Genomic DNA, 14586 nt, shown 5'->3' on the forward strand with positions numbered 1-14586 from the left:
TTAATAATGAAAACATGTCTCTCCGGCAGAACCTTTGAGAACCTGAATCTAAAACACATAATCAAGCACATGATAATAATTCTCTGTCTCTGTATTTCTCACGCTTAAATGACACTCGAATTAAAGTAATTTTGCTCCACTTACAAAATAACAGCAAGGGCCGCTGAGCGAGTAAGTGACTTGTTTTTTTTTTTTTAATAATATAATTGAAAACTCAGCAGTGTTTCTAAACGGAACAAATGTATGACTTTCTCTTTTTATTTTAGCGCGTCAGGTTAAATTTCTTAATGCAGTGCATAAAAGTGTTGGATGGCAATTTTCTATATTTTTTTCTTTTTCAAGTTGTCTCTCAAGACAATTTATGGTAGTAGCAGGACAGGTTTTCATGCAGTGTCAGATCACAGGCCTTATATTGCCCCATACACACTGAGATTACTCGGGATTTCCTGAATCTTTTTGCCAGCATCATGCACAGTAGATGGGGGAAAGACTTACATTGGGTGTAGTCAGTTTAAGTTTGCTCTCCCTCCGAACCATATACATTCACCCGCTTATAGTAGAGCCTATCAAAACTCTGTTGAATATCATATGAATCCTTTACGTTGGTTTTGCCCTCTCCCAACTTGACTGTGTTGCAAGCATCAAATTCCAATTTGACATGTTTTCAGAAAATACTATATAGTTGGTGGGCCTACATTTCGAAAATCCCTCTTTTCTCCTTTTATCAGTCAGGCAAAGCAAATGAATATTTGTGTTCATACTGCAGTGTTTAAAGTCCATCTGCTCTACCAAACGGGGTCGAGCATAACGGGACACCATATCTTTATCATAAAAAGAAAATGTCATGATGTAGTTTGCAAATCGAGTTGTTCTCTCTCGCTCTCTCTTTTTTTATTTTTCTATTTTTTCCCTTTTTCTTTTTTTGTGGCCCTTAACTAATGTAAATCCTTCAACTTTGCTGCTGTGTTGTTCTGAAGCCTCTTCTTTCAGGGCTCTTATTGTGGCAAGACGCGTGTCCAATGATATGTGTTCTTAGTGGGGGAACTGCAGAACTCTTGAAACGTTACAAAAGCTCCAAATCAACAACGGCCCTCGGTCCGCGCACTTTAAAAGGAGTAGTTCAGGCAGTGACTTTCGCTTACGGCCATACCACCCTGAGAACGCCCGATCTCGTCTGATCTCGGAAGCTAAGCAGGGTCGGGCCTGGTTAGTACTTGGATGGGAGACCGCCTGGGAATACCAGGTGCTGTAAGCTTTTCCAACCTGGCCCAGGGTGCACTTCTTGCCTTCCTTCCTCTTTCTTATTCTTTTTCACTGCCTACTCACACATTTACACTCCCATCTCTTTTACACACATTGTTCACTTCACACAACTTTCATTGCCCTTACTTTATATTCACTCTTTGCTTCTATTCACGACGACTGCCACTCACGCTCTTCAGCTCTTTTAAATTCACTGCAATCAAAGTCTTCTTTTTCTTTCAATTCAATCTTTTCATAAACCCCTGAAACATTCTTATAGTGGCTCTTGTTTTTAATTCATATCAAAACTGTCACCAATCAAAATGCACTGTTGACAGTTCCGTATTGTCACCTGCAGTGGCATATTCGAAGGACAACTTTGCGCACTCGCACACATTTACCAAAACATCCCCCGGAATATGTAAAACTAGAAAAAAAAAAAAAAAACTTTTTAAGTTTGAGTTTTAAAATATCCCTCAGTCCAGGTCCACGTTATTCCACCTTATCCACTATAAGGCTGCCCTCTGCTGGTCATCAGCCTAAAAAACTATATTCATTAATAATGAAAACATGTCTCTCCGGCAGAACCTTTGAGAACCTGAATCTAAAACACATAATCAAGCACATGATAATAATTCTCTGTCTCTGTATTTCTCACGCTTAAATGACACTCGAATTAAAGTAATTTTGCTCCACTTACAAAATAACAGCAAGGGCCGCTGAGCGAGTAAGTGACTTGTTTTTTTTTTTTTTTAATAATATAATTGAAAACTCTGCAGTGTTTCTAAACGGAACAAATGTATGACTTTCTCTTTTTATTTTAGCGCGTCAGGTTAAATTTCTTAATGCAGTGCATAAAAGTGTTGGATGGCAATTTTCTATATTTTTTTCTTTTTCAAGTTGTCTCTCAAGACAATTTATGGTAGTAGCAGGACAGGTTTTCATGCAGTGTCAGATCACAGGCCTTATATTGCCCCATACACACTGAGATTACTCGGGATTTCCTTAATCTTTTTGCCAGCATCATGCACAGTAGATGGGGGAAAGACTTACATTGGGTGTAGTCAGTTTAAGTTTGCTCTCCCTCCGAACCATATACATTCACCCGCTTATAGTAGAGCCTATCAAAACTCTGTTGAATATCATATGAATCCTTTACGTTGGTTTTGCCCTCTCCCAACTTGACTGTGTTGCAAGCATCAAATTCCAATTTGACATGTTTTCAGAAAATACTATATAGTTGGTGGGCCTACATTTCGAAAATCCCTCTTTTCTGCTTTTATCAGTCAGGCAAAGCAAATGAATATTTGTGTTCATACTGCAGTGTTTAAAGTCCATCTGCTCTACCAAACGGGGTCGAGCATAACGGGACACCATATCTTTATCATAAAAAGAAAATGTCATGATGTAGTTTGCAAATCGAGTTGTTCTCTCTCGCTCTCTCTTTTTTTATTTTTCTATTTTTTCCCTTTTTCTTTTTTTGTGGCCCTTAACTAATGTAAATCCTTCAACTTTGCTGCTGTGTTGTTCTGAAGCCTCTACTTTCAGGGCTCTTATTGTGGCAAGACGCGTGTCCAATGATATGTGTTCTTAGTGGGGGAACTGCAGAACTCTTGAAACGTTACAAAAGCTCCAAATCAACAACGGCCCTCGGTCCGCGCACTTTAAAAGGAGTAGTTCAGGCAGTGACTTTCGCTTACGGCCATACCACCCTGAGAACGCCCGATCTCGTCTGATCTCGGAAGCTAAGCAGGGTCGGGCCTGGTTAGTACTTGGATGGGAGACCGCCTGGGAATACCAGGTGCTGTAAGCTTTTCCAACCTGGCCCAGGGTGCACTTCTTGCCTTCCTTCCTCTTTCTTATTCTTTTTCACTGCCTACTCACACATTTACACTCCCATCTCTTTTACACACATTGTTCACTTCACACAACTTTCATTGCCCTTACTTTATATTCACTCTTTGCTTCTATTCACGACGACTGCCACTCACGCTCTTCAGCTCTTTTAAATTCACTGCAATCAAAGTCTTCTTTTTCTTTCAATTCAATCTTTTCATAAACCCCTGAAACATTCTTATAGTGGCTCTTGTTTTTAATTCATATCAAAACTGTCACCAATCAAAATGCACTGTTGACAGTTCCGTATTGTCACCTGCAGTGGCATATTCGAAGGACAACTTTGCGCACTCGCACACATTTACCAAAACATCCCCCGGAATATGTAAAACTAGAAAAAAAAAAAAAAAACTTTTTAAGTTTGAGTTTTAAAATATCCCTCAGTCCAGGTCCACGTTATTCCACCTTATCCACTATAAGGCTGCCCTCTGCTGGTCATCAGCCTAAAAAACTATATTCATTAATAATGAAAACATGTCTCTCCGGCAGAACCTTTGAGAACCTGAATCTAAAACACATAATCAAGCACATGATAATAATTCTCTGTCTCTGTATTTCTCACGCTTAAATGACACTCGAATTAAAGTAATTTTGCTCCACTTACAAAATAACAGCAAGGGCCGCTGAGCGAGTAAGTGACTTGTTTTTTTTTTTTTTTAATAATATAATTGAAAACTCTGCAGTGTTTCTAAACGGAACAAATGTATGACTTTCTCTTTTTATTTTAGCGCGTCAGGTTGAATTTCTTAATGCAGTGCATAAAAGTGTTGGATGGCAATTTTCTATATTTTTTTCTTTTTCAAGTTGTCTCTCAAGACAATTTATGGTAGTAGCAGGACAGGTTTTCATGCAGTGTCAGATCACAGGCCTTATATTGCCCCATACACACTGAGATTACTCGGGATTTCCTGAATCTTTTTGCCAGCATCATGCACAGTAGATGGGGGAAAGACTTACATTGGGTGTAGTCAGTTTAAGTTTGCTCTCCCTCCGAACCATATACATTCACCCGCTTATAGTAGAGCCTATCAAAACTCTGTTGAATATCATATGAATCCTTTACGTTGGTTTTGCCCTCTCCCAACTTGACTGTGTTGCAAGCATCAAATTCCAATTTGACATGTTTTCAGAAAATACTATATAGTTGGTGGGCCTACATTTCGAAAATCCCTCTTTTCTCCTTTTATCAGTCAGGCAAAGCAAATGAATATTTGTGTTCATACTGCAGTGTTTAAAGTCCATCTGCTCTACCAAACGGGGTCGAGCATAACGGGACACCATATCTTTATCATAAAAAGAAAATGTCATGATGTAGTTTGCAAATCGAGTTGTTCTCTCTCACTCTCTCTTTTTTTATTTTTCTATTTTTTCCCTTTTTCTTTTTTTGTGGCCCTTAACTAATGTAAATCCTTCAACTTTGCTGCTGTGTTGTTCTGAAGCCTCTTCTTTCAGGGCTCTTATTGTGGCAAGACGCGTGTCCAATGATATGTGTTCTTAGTGGGGGAACTGCAGAACTCTTGAAACGTTACAAAAGCTCCAAATCAACAACGGCCCTCGGTCCGCGCACTTTAAAAGGAGTAGTTCAGGCAGTGACTTTCGCTTACGGCCATACCACCCTGAGAACGCCCGATCTCGTCTGATCTCGGAAGCTAAGCAGGGTCGGGCCTGGTTAGTACTTGGATGGGAGACCGCCTGGGAATACCAGGTGCTGTAAGCTTTTCCAACCTGGCCCAGGGTGCACTTCTTGCCTTCCTTCCTCTTTCTTATTCTTTTTCACTGCCTACTCACACATTTACACTCCCATCTCTTTTACACACATTGTTCACTTCACACAACTTTCATTGCCCTTACTTTATATTCACTCTTTGCTTCTATTCACGACGACTGCCACTCACGCTCTTCAGCTCTTTTAAATTCACTGCAATCAAAGTCTTCTTTTTCTTTCAATTCAATCTTTTCATAAACCCCTGAAACATTCTTATAGTGGCTCTTGTTTTTAATTCATATCAAAACTGTCACCAATCAAAATGCACTGTTGACAGTTCCGTATTGTCACCTGCAGTGGCATATTCGAAGGACAACTTTGCGCACTCGCACACATTTACCAAAACATCCCCCGGAATATGTAAAACTAGAAAAAAAAAAAAAAACTTTTAAGTTTGAGTTTTAAAATATCCCTCAGTCCAGGTCCACGTTATTCCACCTTATCCACTATAAGGCTGCCCTCTGCTGGTCATCAGCCTAAAAAACTATATTCATTAATAATGAAAACATGTCTCTCCGGCAGAACCTTTGAGAACCTGAATCTAAAACACATAATCAAGCACATGATAATAATTCTCTGTCTCTGTATTTCTCACGCTTAAATGACACTCGAATTAAAGTAATTTTGCTCCACTTACAAAATAACAGCAAGGGCCGCTGAGCGAGTAAGTGACTTGTTTTTTTTTTTTTAATAATATAATTGAAAACTCAGCAGTGTTTCTAAACGGAACAAATGTATGACTTTCTCTTTTTATTTTAGCGCGTCAGGTTAAATTTCTTAATGCAGTGCATAAAAGTGTTGGATGGCAATTTTCTATATTTTTTTCTTTTTCAAGTTGTCTCTCAAGACAATTTATGGTAGTAGCAGGACAGGTTTTCATGCAGTGTCAGATCACAGGCCTTATATTGCCCCATACACACTGAGATTACTCGGGATTTCCTGAATCTTTTTGCCAGCATCATGCACAGTAGATGGGGGAAAGACTTACATTGGGTGTAGTCAGTTTAAGTTTGCTCTCCCTCCGAACCATATACATTCACCCGCTTATAGTAGAGCCTATCAAAACTCTGTTGAATATCATATGAATCCTTTACGTTGGTTTTGCCCTCTCCCAACTTGACTGTGTTGCAAGCATCAAATTCCAATTTGACATGTTTTCAGAAAATACTATATAGTTGGTGGGCCTACATTTCGAAAATCCCTCTTTTCTCCTTTTATCAGTCAGGCAAAGCAAATGAATATTTGTGTTCATACTGCAGTGTTTAAAGTCCATCTGCTCTACCAAACGGGGTCGAGCATAACGGGACACCATATCTTTATCATAAAAAGAAAATGTCATGATGTAGTTTGCAAATCGAGTTGTTCTCTCTCGCTCTCTCTTTTTTTATTTTTCTATTTTTTCCCTTTTTCTTTTTTTGTGGCCCTTAACTAATGTAAATCCTTCAACTTTGCTGCTGTGTTGTTCTGAAGCCTCTTCTTTCAGGGCTCTTATTGTGGCAAGACGCGTGTCCAATGATATGTGTTCTTAGTGGGGGAACTGCAGAACTCTTGAAACGTTACAAAAGCTCCAAATCAACAACGGCCCTCGGTCCGCGCACTTTAAAAGGAGTAGTTCAGGCAGTGACTTTCGCTTACGGCCATACCACCCTGAGAACGCCCGATCTCGTCTGATCTCGGAAGCTAAGCAGGGTCGGGCCTGGTTAGTACTTGGATGGGAGACCGCCTGGGAATACCAGGTGCTGTAAGCTTTTCCAACCTGGCCCAGGGTGCACTTCTTGCCTTCCTTCCTCTTTCTTATTCTTTTTCACTGCCTACTCACACATTTACACTCCCATCTCTTTTACACACATTGTTCACTTCACACAACTTTCATTGCCCTTACTTTATATTCACTCTTTGCTTCTATTCACGACGACTGCCACTCACGCTCTTCAGCTCTTTTAAATTCACTGCAATCAAAGTCTTCTTTTTCTTTCAATTCAATCTTTTCATAAACCCCTGAAACATTCTTATAGTGGCTCTTGTTTTTAATTCATATCAAAACTGTCACCAATCAAAATGCACTGTTGACAGTTCCGTATTGTCACCTGCAGTGGCATATTCGAAGGACAACTTTGCGCACTCGCACACATTTACCAAAACATCCCCCGGAATATGTAAAACTAGAAAAAAAAAAAAAAAACTTTTTAAGTTTGAGTTTTAAAATATCCCTCAGTCCAGGTCCACGTTATTCCACCTTATCCACTATAAGGCTGCCCTCTGCTGGTCATCAGCCTAAAAAACTATATTCATTAATAATGAAAACATGTCTCTCCGGCAGAACCTTTGAGAACCTGAATCTAAAACACATAATCAAGCACATGATAATAATTCTCTGTCTCTGTATTTCTCACGCTTAAATGACACTCGAATTAAAGTAATTTTGCTCCACTTACAAAATAACAGCAAGGGCCGCTGAGCGAGTAAGTGACTTGTTTTTTTTTTTTTTTAATAATATAATTGAAAACTCTGCAGTGTTTCTAAACGGAACAAATGTATGACTTTCTCTTTTTATTTTAGCGCGTCAGGTTAAATTTCTTAATGCAGTGCATAAAAGTGTTGGATGGCAATTTTCTATATTTTTTTCTTTTTCAAGTTGTCTCTCAAGACAATTTATGGTAGTAGCAGGACAGGTTTTCATGCAGTGTCAGATCACAGGCCTTATATTGCCCCATACACACTGAGATTACTCGGGATTTCCTTAATCTTTTTGCCAGCATCATGCACAGTAGATGGGGGAAAGACTTACATTGGGTGTAGTCAGTTTAAGTTTGCTCTCCCTCCGAACCATATACATTCACCCGCTTATAGTAGAGCCTATCAAAACTCTGTTGAATATCATATGAATCCTTTACGTTGGTTTTGCCCTCTCCCAACTTGACTGTGTTGCAAGCATCAAATTCCAATTTGACATGTTTTCAGAAAATACTATATAGTTGGTGGGCCTACATTTCGAAAATCCCTCTTTTCTGCTTTTATCAGTCAGGCAAAGCAAATGAATATTTGTGTTCATACTGCAGTGTTTAAAGTCCATCTGCTCTACCAAACGGGGTCGAGCATAACGGGACACCATATCTTTATCATAAAAAGAAAATGTCATGATGTAGTTTGCAAATCGAGTTGTTCTCTCTCGCTCTCTCTTTTTTTATTTTTCTATTTTTTCCCTTTTTCTTTTTTTGTGGCCCTTAACTAATGTAAATCCTTCAACTTTGCTGCTGTGTTGTTCTGAAGCCTCTACTTTCAGGGCTCTTATTGTGGCAAGACGCGTGTCCAATGATATGTGTTCTTAGTGGGGGAACTGCAGAACTCTTGAAACGTTACAAAAGCTCCAAATCAACAACGGCCCTCGGTCCGCGCACTTTAAAAGGAGTAGTTCAGGCAGTGACTTTCGCTTACGGCCATACCACCCTGAGAACGCCCGATCTCGTCTGATCTCGGAAGCTAAGCAGGGTCGGGCCTGGTTAGTACTTGGATGGGAGACCGCCTGGGAATACCAGGTGCTGTAAGCTTTTCCAACCTGGCCCAGGGTGCACTTCTTGCCTTCCTTCCTCTTTCTTATTCTTTTTCACTGCCTACTCACACATTTACACTCCCATCTCTTTTACACACATTGTTCACTTCACACAACTTTCATTGCCCTTACTTTATATTCACTCTTTGCTTCTATTCACGACGACTGCCACTCACGCTCTTCAGCTCTTTTAAATTCACTGCAATCAAAGTCTTCTTTTTCTTTCAATTCAATCTTTTCATAAACCCCTGAAACATTCTTATAGTGGCTCTTGTTTTTAATTCATATCAAAACCAATCAAAATGCACTGTTGACAGTTCCGTATTGTCACCTGCAGTGGCATATTCGAAGGACAACTTTGCGCACTCGCACACATTTACCAAAACATCCCCCGGAATATGTAAAACTAGAAAAAAAAAAAAAAAACTTTTTAAGTTTGAGTTTTAAAATATCCCTCAGTCCAGGTCCACGTTATTCCACCTTATCCACTATAAGGCTGCCCTCTGCTGGTCATCAGCCTAAAAAACTATATTCATTAATAATGAAAACATGTCTCTCCGGCAGAACCTTTGAGAACCTGAATCTAAAACACATAATCAAGCACATGATAATAATTCTCTGTCTCTGTATTTCTCACGCTTAAATGACACTCGAATTAAAGTAATTTTGCTCCACTTACAAAATAACAGCAAGGGCCGCTGAGCGAGTAAGTGACTTGTTTTTTTTTTTTTTTAATAATATAATTGAAAACTCTGCAGTGTTTCTAAACGGAACAAATGTATGACTTTCTCTTTTTATTTTAGCGCGTCAGGTTGAATTTCTTAATGCAGTGCATAAAAGTGTTGGATGGCAATTTTCTATATTTTTTTCTTTTTCAAGTTGTCTCTCAAGACAATTTATGGTAGTAGCAGGACAGGTTTTCATGCAGTGTCAGATCACAGGCCTTATATTGCCCCATACACACTGAGATTACTCGGGATTTCCTGAATCTTTTTGCCAGCATCATGCACAGTAGATGGGGGAAAGACTTACATTGGGTGTAGTCAGTTTAAGTTTGCTCTCCCTCCGAACCATATACATTCACCCGCTTATAGTAGAGCCTATCAAAACTCTGTTGAATATCATATGAATCCTTTACGTTGGTTTTGCCCTCTCCCAACTTGACTGTGTTGCAAGCATCAAATTCCAATTTGACATGTTTTCAGAAAATACTATATAGTTGGTGGGCCTACATTTCGAAAATCCCTCTTTTCTCCTTTTATCAGTCAGGCAAAGCAAATGAATATTTGTGTTCATACTGCAGTGTTTAAAGTCCATCTGCTCTACCAAACGGGGTCGAGCATAACGGGACACCATATCTTTATCATAAAAAGAAAATGTCATGATGTAGTTTGCAAATCGAGTTGTTCTCTCTCACTCTCTCTTTTTTTATTTTTCTATTTTTTCCCTTTTTCTTTTTTTGTGGCCCTTAACTAATGTAAATCCTTCAACTTTGCTGCTGTGTTGTTCTGAAGCCTCTTCTTTCAGGGCTCTTATTGTGGCAAGACGCGTGTCCAATGATATGTGTTCTTAGTGGGGGAACTGCAGAACTCTTGAAACGTTACAAAAGCTCCAAATCAACAACGGCCCTCGGTCCGCGCACTTTAAAAGGAGTAGTTCAGGCAGTGACTTTCGCTTACGGCCATACCACCCTGAGAACGCCCGATCTCGTCTGATCTCGGAAGCTAAGCAGGGTCGGGCCTGGTTAGTACTTGGATGGGAGACCGCCTGGGAATACCAGGTGCTGTAAGCTTTTCCAACCTGGCCCAGGGTGCACTTCTTGCCTTCCTTCCTCTTTCTTATTCTTTTTCACTGCCTACTCACACATTTACACTCCCATCTCTTTTACACACATTGTTCACTTCACACAACTTTCATTGCCCTTACTTTATATTCACTCTTTGCTTCTATTCACGACGACTGCCACTCACGCTCTTCAGCTCTTTTAAATTCACTGCAATCAAAGTCTTCTTTTTCTTTCAATTCAATCTTTTCATAAACCCCTGAAACATTCTTATAGTGGCTCTTGTTTTTAATTCATATCAAAACCAATCAAAATGCACTGTTGACAGTTCCGTATTGTCACCTGCAGTGGCATATTCGAAGGACAACTTTGCGCACTCGCACACATTTACCAAAACATCCCCCGGAATATGTAAAACTAGAAAAAAAAAAAAAAAACTTTTTAAGTTTGAGTTTTAAAATATCCCTCAGTCCAGGTCCACGTTATTCCACCTTATCCACTATAAGGCTGCCCTCTGCTGGTCATCAGCCTAAAAAACTATATTCATTAATAATGAAAACATGTCTCTCCGGCAGAACCTTTGAGAACCTGAATCTAAAACACATAATCAAGCACATGATAATAATTCTCTGTCTCTGTATTTCTCACGCTTAAATGACACTCGAATTAAAGTAATTTTGCTCCACTTACAAAATAACAGCAAGGGCCGCTGAGCGAGTAAGTGACTTGTTTTTTTTTTTTTTTAATAATATAATTGAAAACTCTGCAGTGTTTCTAAACGGAACAAATGTATGACTTTCTCTTTTTATTTTAGCGCGTCAGGTTAAATTTCTTAATGCAGTGCATAAAAGTGTTGGATGGCAATTTTCTATATTTTTTTCTTTTTCAAGTTGTCTCTCAAGACAATTTATGGTAGTAGCAGGACAGGTTTTCATGCAGTGTCAGATCACAGGCCTTATATTGCCCCATACACACTGAGATTACTCGGGATTTCCTTAATCTTTTTGCCAGCATCATGCACAGTAGATGGGGGAAAGACTTACATTGGGTGTAGTCAGTTTAAGTTTGCTCTCCCTCCGAACCATATACATTCACCCGCTTATAGTAGAGCCTATCAAAACTCTGTTGAATATCAAATGAATCCTTTACGTTGGTTTTGCCCTCTCCCAACTTGACTGTGTTGCAAGCATCAAATTCCAATTTGACATGTTTTCAGAAAATACTATATAGTTGGTGGGCCTACATTTCGAAAATCCCTCTTTTCTGCTTTTATCAGTCAGGCAAAGCAAATGAATATTTGTGTTCATACTGCAGTGTTTAAAGTCCATCTGCTCTACCAAACGGGGTCGAGCATAACGGGACACCATATCTTTATCATAAAAAGAAAATGTCATGATGTAGTTTGCAAATCGAGTTGTTCTCTCTCGCTCTCTCTTTTTTTATTTTTCTATTTTTTCCCTTTTTCTTTTTTTGTGGCCCTTAACTAATGTAAATCCTTCAACTTTGCTGCTGTGTTGTTCTGAAGCCTCTACTTTCAGGGCTCTTATTGTGGCAAGACGCGTGTCCAATGATATGTGTTCTTAGTGGGGGAACTGCAGAACTCTTGAAACGTTACAAAAGCTCCAAATCAACAACGGCCCTCGGTCCGCGCACTTTAAAAGGAGTAGTTCAGGCAGTGACTTTCGCTTACGGCCATACCACCCTGAGAACGCCCGATCTCGTCTGATCTCGGAAGCTAAGCAGGGTCGGGCCTGGTTAGTACTTGGATGGGAGACCGCCTGGGAATACCAGGTGCTGTAAGCTTTTCCAACCTGGCCCAGGGTGCACTTCTTGCCTTCCTTCCTCTTTCTTATTCTTTTTCACTGCCTACTCACACATTTACACTCCCATCTCTTTTACACACATTGTTCACTTCACACAACTTTCATTGCCCTTACTTTATATTCACTCTTTGCTTCTATTCACGACGACTGCCACTCACGCTCTTCAGCTCTTTTAAATTCACTGCAATCAAAGTCTTCTTTTTCTTTCAATTCAATCTTTTCATAAACCCCTGAAACATTCTTATAGTGGCTCTTGTTTTTAATTCATATCAAAACCAATCAAAATGCACTGTTGACAGTTCCGTATTGTCACCTGCAGTGGCATATTCGAAGGACAACTTTGCGCACTCGCACACATTTACCAAAACATCCCCCGGAATATGTAAAACTAGAAAAAAAAAAAAAAAACTTTTTAAGTTTGAGTTTTAAAATATCCCTCAGTCCAGGTCCACGTTATTCCACCTTATCCACTATAAGGCTGCCCTCTGCTGGTCATCAGCCTAAAAAACTATATTCATTAATAATGAAAACATGTCTCTCCGGCAGAACCTTTGAGAACCTGAATCTAAAACACATAATCAAGCACATGATAATAATTCTCTGTCTCTGTATTTCTCACGCTTAAATGACACTCGAATTAAAGTAATTTTGCTCCACTTACAAAATAACAGCAAGGGCCGCTGAGCGAGTAAGTGACTTGTTTTTTTTTTTTTTTAATAATATAATTGAAAACTCTGCAGTGTTTCTAAACGGAACAAATGTATGACTTTCTCTTTTTATTTTAGCGCGTCAGGTTAAATTTCTTAATGCAGTGCATAAAAGTGTTGGATGGCAATTTTCTATATTTTTTTCTTTTTCAAGTTGTCTCTCAAGACAATTTATGGTAGTAGCAGGACAGGTTTTCATGCAGTGTCAGATCACAGGCCTTATATTGCCCCATACACACTGAGATTACTCGGGATTTCCTGAATCTTTTTGCCAGCATCATGCACAGTAGATGGGGGAAAGACTTACATTGGGTGTAGTCAGTTTAAGTTTGCTCTCCCTCCGAACCATATACATTCACCCGCTTATAGTAGAGCCTATCAAAACTCTGTTGAATATCATATGAATCCTTTACGTTGGTTTTGCCCTCTCCCAACTTGACTGTGTTGCAAGCATCAAATTCCAATTTGACATGTTTTCAGAAAATACTATATAGTTGGTGGGCCTACATTTCGAAAATCCCTCTTTTCTCCTTTTATCAGTCAGGCAAAGCAAATGAATATTTGTGTTCATACTGCAGTGTTTAAAGTCCATCTGCTCTACCAAACGGGGTCGAGCATAACGGGACACCATATCTTTATCATAAAAAGAAAATGTCATGATGTAGTTTGCAAATCGAGTTGTTCTCTCTCACTCTCTCTTTTTTTATTTTTCTATTTTTTCCCTTTTTCTTTTTTTGTGGCCCTTAACTAATGTAAATCCTTCAACTTTGCTGCTGTGTTGTTCTGAAGCCTCTTCTTTCAGGGCTCTTATTGTGGCAAGACGCGTGTCCAATGATATGTGTTCTTAGTGGGGGAACTGCAGAACTCTTGAAACGTTACAAAAGCTCCAAATCAACAACGGCCCTCGGTCCGCGCACTTTAAAAGGAGTAGTTCAGGCAGTGACTTTCGCTTACGGCCATACCACCCTGAGAACGCCCGATCTCGTCTGATCTCGGAAGCTAAGCAGGGTCGGGCCTGGTTAGTACTTGGATGGGAGACCGCCTGGGAATACCAGGTGCTGTAAGCTTTTCCAACCTGGCCCAGGGTGCACTTCTTGCCTTCCTTCCTCTTTCTTATTCTTTTTCACTGCCTACTCACACATTTACACTCCCATCTCTTTTACACACATTGTTCACTTCACACAACTTTCATTGCCCTTACTTTATATTCACTCTTTGCTTCTATTCACGACGACTGCCACTCACGCTCTTCAGCTCTTTTAAATTCACTGCAATCAAAGTCTTCTTTTTCTTTCAATTCAATCTTTTCATAAACCCCTGAAACATTCTTATAGTGGCTCTTGTTTTTAATTCATATCAAAACCAATCAAAATGCACTGTTGACAGTTCCGTATTGTCACCTGCAGTGGCATATTCGAAGGACAACTTTGCGCACTCGCACACATTTACCAAAACATCCCCCGGAATATGTAAAACTAGAAAAAAAAAAAAAAAACTTTTTAAGTTTGAGTTTTAAAATATCCCTCAGTCCAGGTCCACGTTATTCCACCTTATCCACTATAAGGCTGCCCTCTGCTGGTCATCAGCCTAAAAAACTATATTCATTAATAATGAAAACATGTCTCTCCGGCAGAACCTTTGAGAACCTGAATCTAAAACACATAATCAAGCACATGATAATAATTCTCTGTCTCTGTATTTCTCACGCTTAAATGACACTCGAATTAAAGTAATTTTGCTCCACTTACAAAATAACAGCAAGGGCCGCTGAGCGAGTAAGTGACTTGTTTTTTTTTTTTAAATAATATAATTGAAAACTC

At 39.4% G+C, this 14586-nt stretch overlaps 8 non-coding genes across 8 annotated transcripts; all 8 read left to right on the forward strand.

Annotated features, from left to right (window-relative positions):
* Nucleotides 1-1136: 1136 nt before the first annotated feature.
* Nucleotides 1137-1255, forward strand: LOC136693011 (5S ribosomal RNA). The gene has a single exon (XR_010802043.1). It is a non-coding gene; the product is annotated as a 5S ribosomal RNA (ribosomal RNA).
* Nucleotides 1256-2936: 1681 nt separating this feature from the next.
* Nucleotides 2937-3055, forward strand: LOC136693012 (5S ribosomal RNA). The gene has a single exon (XR_010802044.1). It is a non-coding gene; the product is annotated as a 5S ribosomal RNA (ribosomal RNA).
* A 1681-nt stretch (nucleotides 3056-4736) lies between these two features.
* LOC136693013 (5S ribosomal RNA) lies at nucleotides 4737-4855 on the forward strand. The gene has a single exon (XR_010802045.1). It is a non-coding gene; the product is annotated as a 5S ribosomal RNA (ribosomal RNA).
* Nucleotides 4856-6532: 1677 nt separating this feature from the next.
* Nucleotides 6533-6651, forward strand: LOC136693014 (5S ribosomal RNA). The gene has a single exon (XR_010802046.1). It is a non-coding gene; the product is annotated as a 5S ribosomal RNA (ribosomal RNA).
* Nucleotides 6652-8332: 1681 nt separating this feature from the next.
* On the forward strand, nucleotides 8333-8451 carry LOC136693015 (5S ribosomal RNA). The gene has a single exon (XR_010802048.1). It is a non-coding gene; the product is annotated as a 5S ribosomal RNA (ribosomal RNA).
* A 1675-nt stretch (nucleotides 8452-10126) lies between these two features.
* On the forward strand, nucleotides 10127-10245 carry LOC136693016 (5S ribosomal RNA). Its single transcript, XR_010802049.1, has one exon. It is a non-coding gene; the product is annotated as a 5S ribosomal RNA (ribosomal RNA).
* Nucleotides 10246-11920: 1675 nt separating this feature from the next.
* On the forward strand, nucleotides 11921-12039 carry LOC136693017 (5S ribosomal RNA). The gene has a single exon (XR_010802050.1). It is a non-coding gene; the product is annotated as a 5S ribosomal RNA (ribosomal RNA).
* Nucleotides 12040-13714: 1675 nt separating this feature from the next.
* On the forward strand, nucleotides 13715-13833 carry LOC136693019 (5S ribosomal RNA). The gene has a single exon (XR_010802052.1). It is a non-coding gene; the product is annotated as a 5S ribosomal RNA (ribosomal RNA).
* Nucleotides 13834-14586: the final 753 nt, after the last annotated feature.

Source organism: Hoplias malabaricus, chromosome 3, assembly GCF_029633855.1.
Source record: "Hoplias malabaricus isolate fHopMal1 chromosome 3, fHopMal1.hap1, whole genome shotgun sequence".
NCBI classification, from domain to species: Eukaryota; Metazoa; Chordata; class Actinopteri; order Characiformes; family Erythrinidae; genus Hoplias; species Hoplias malabaricus.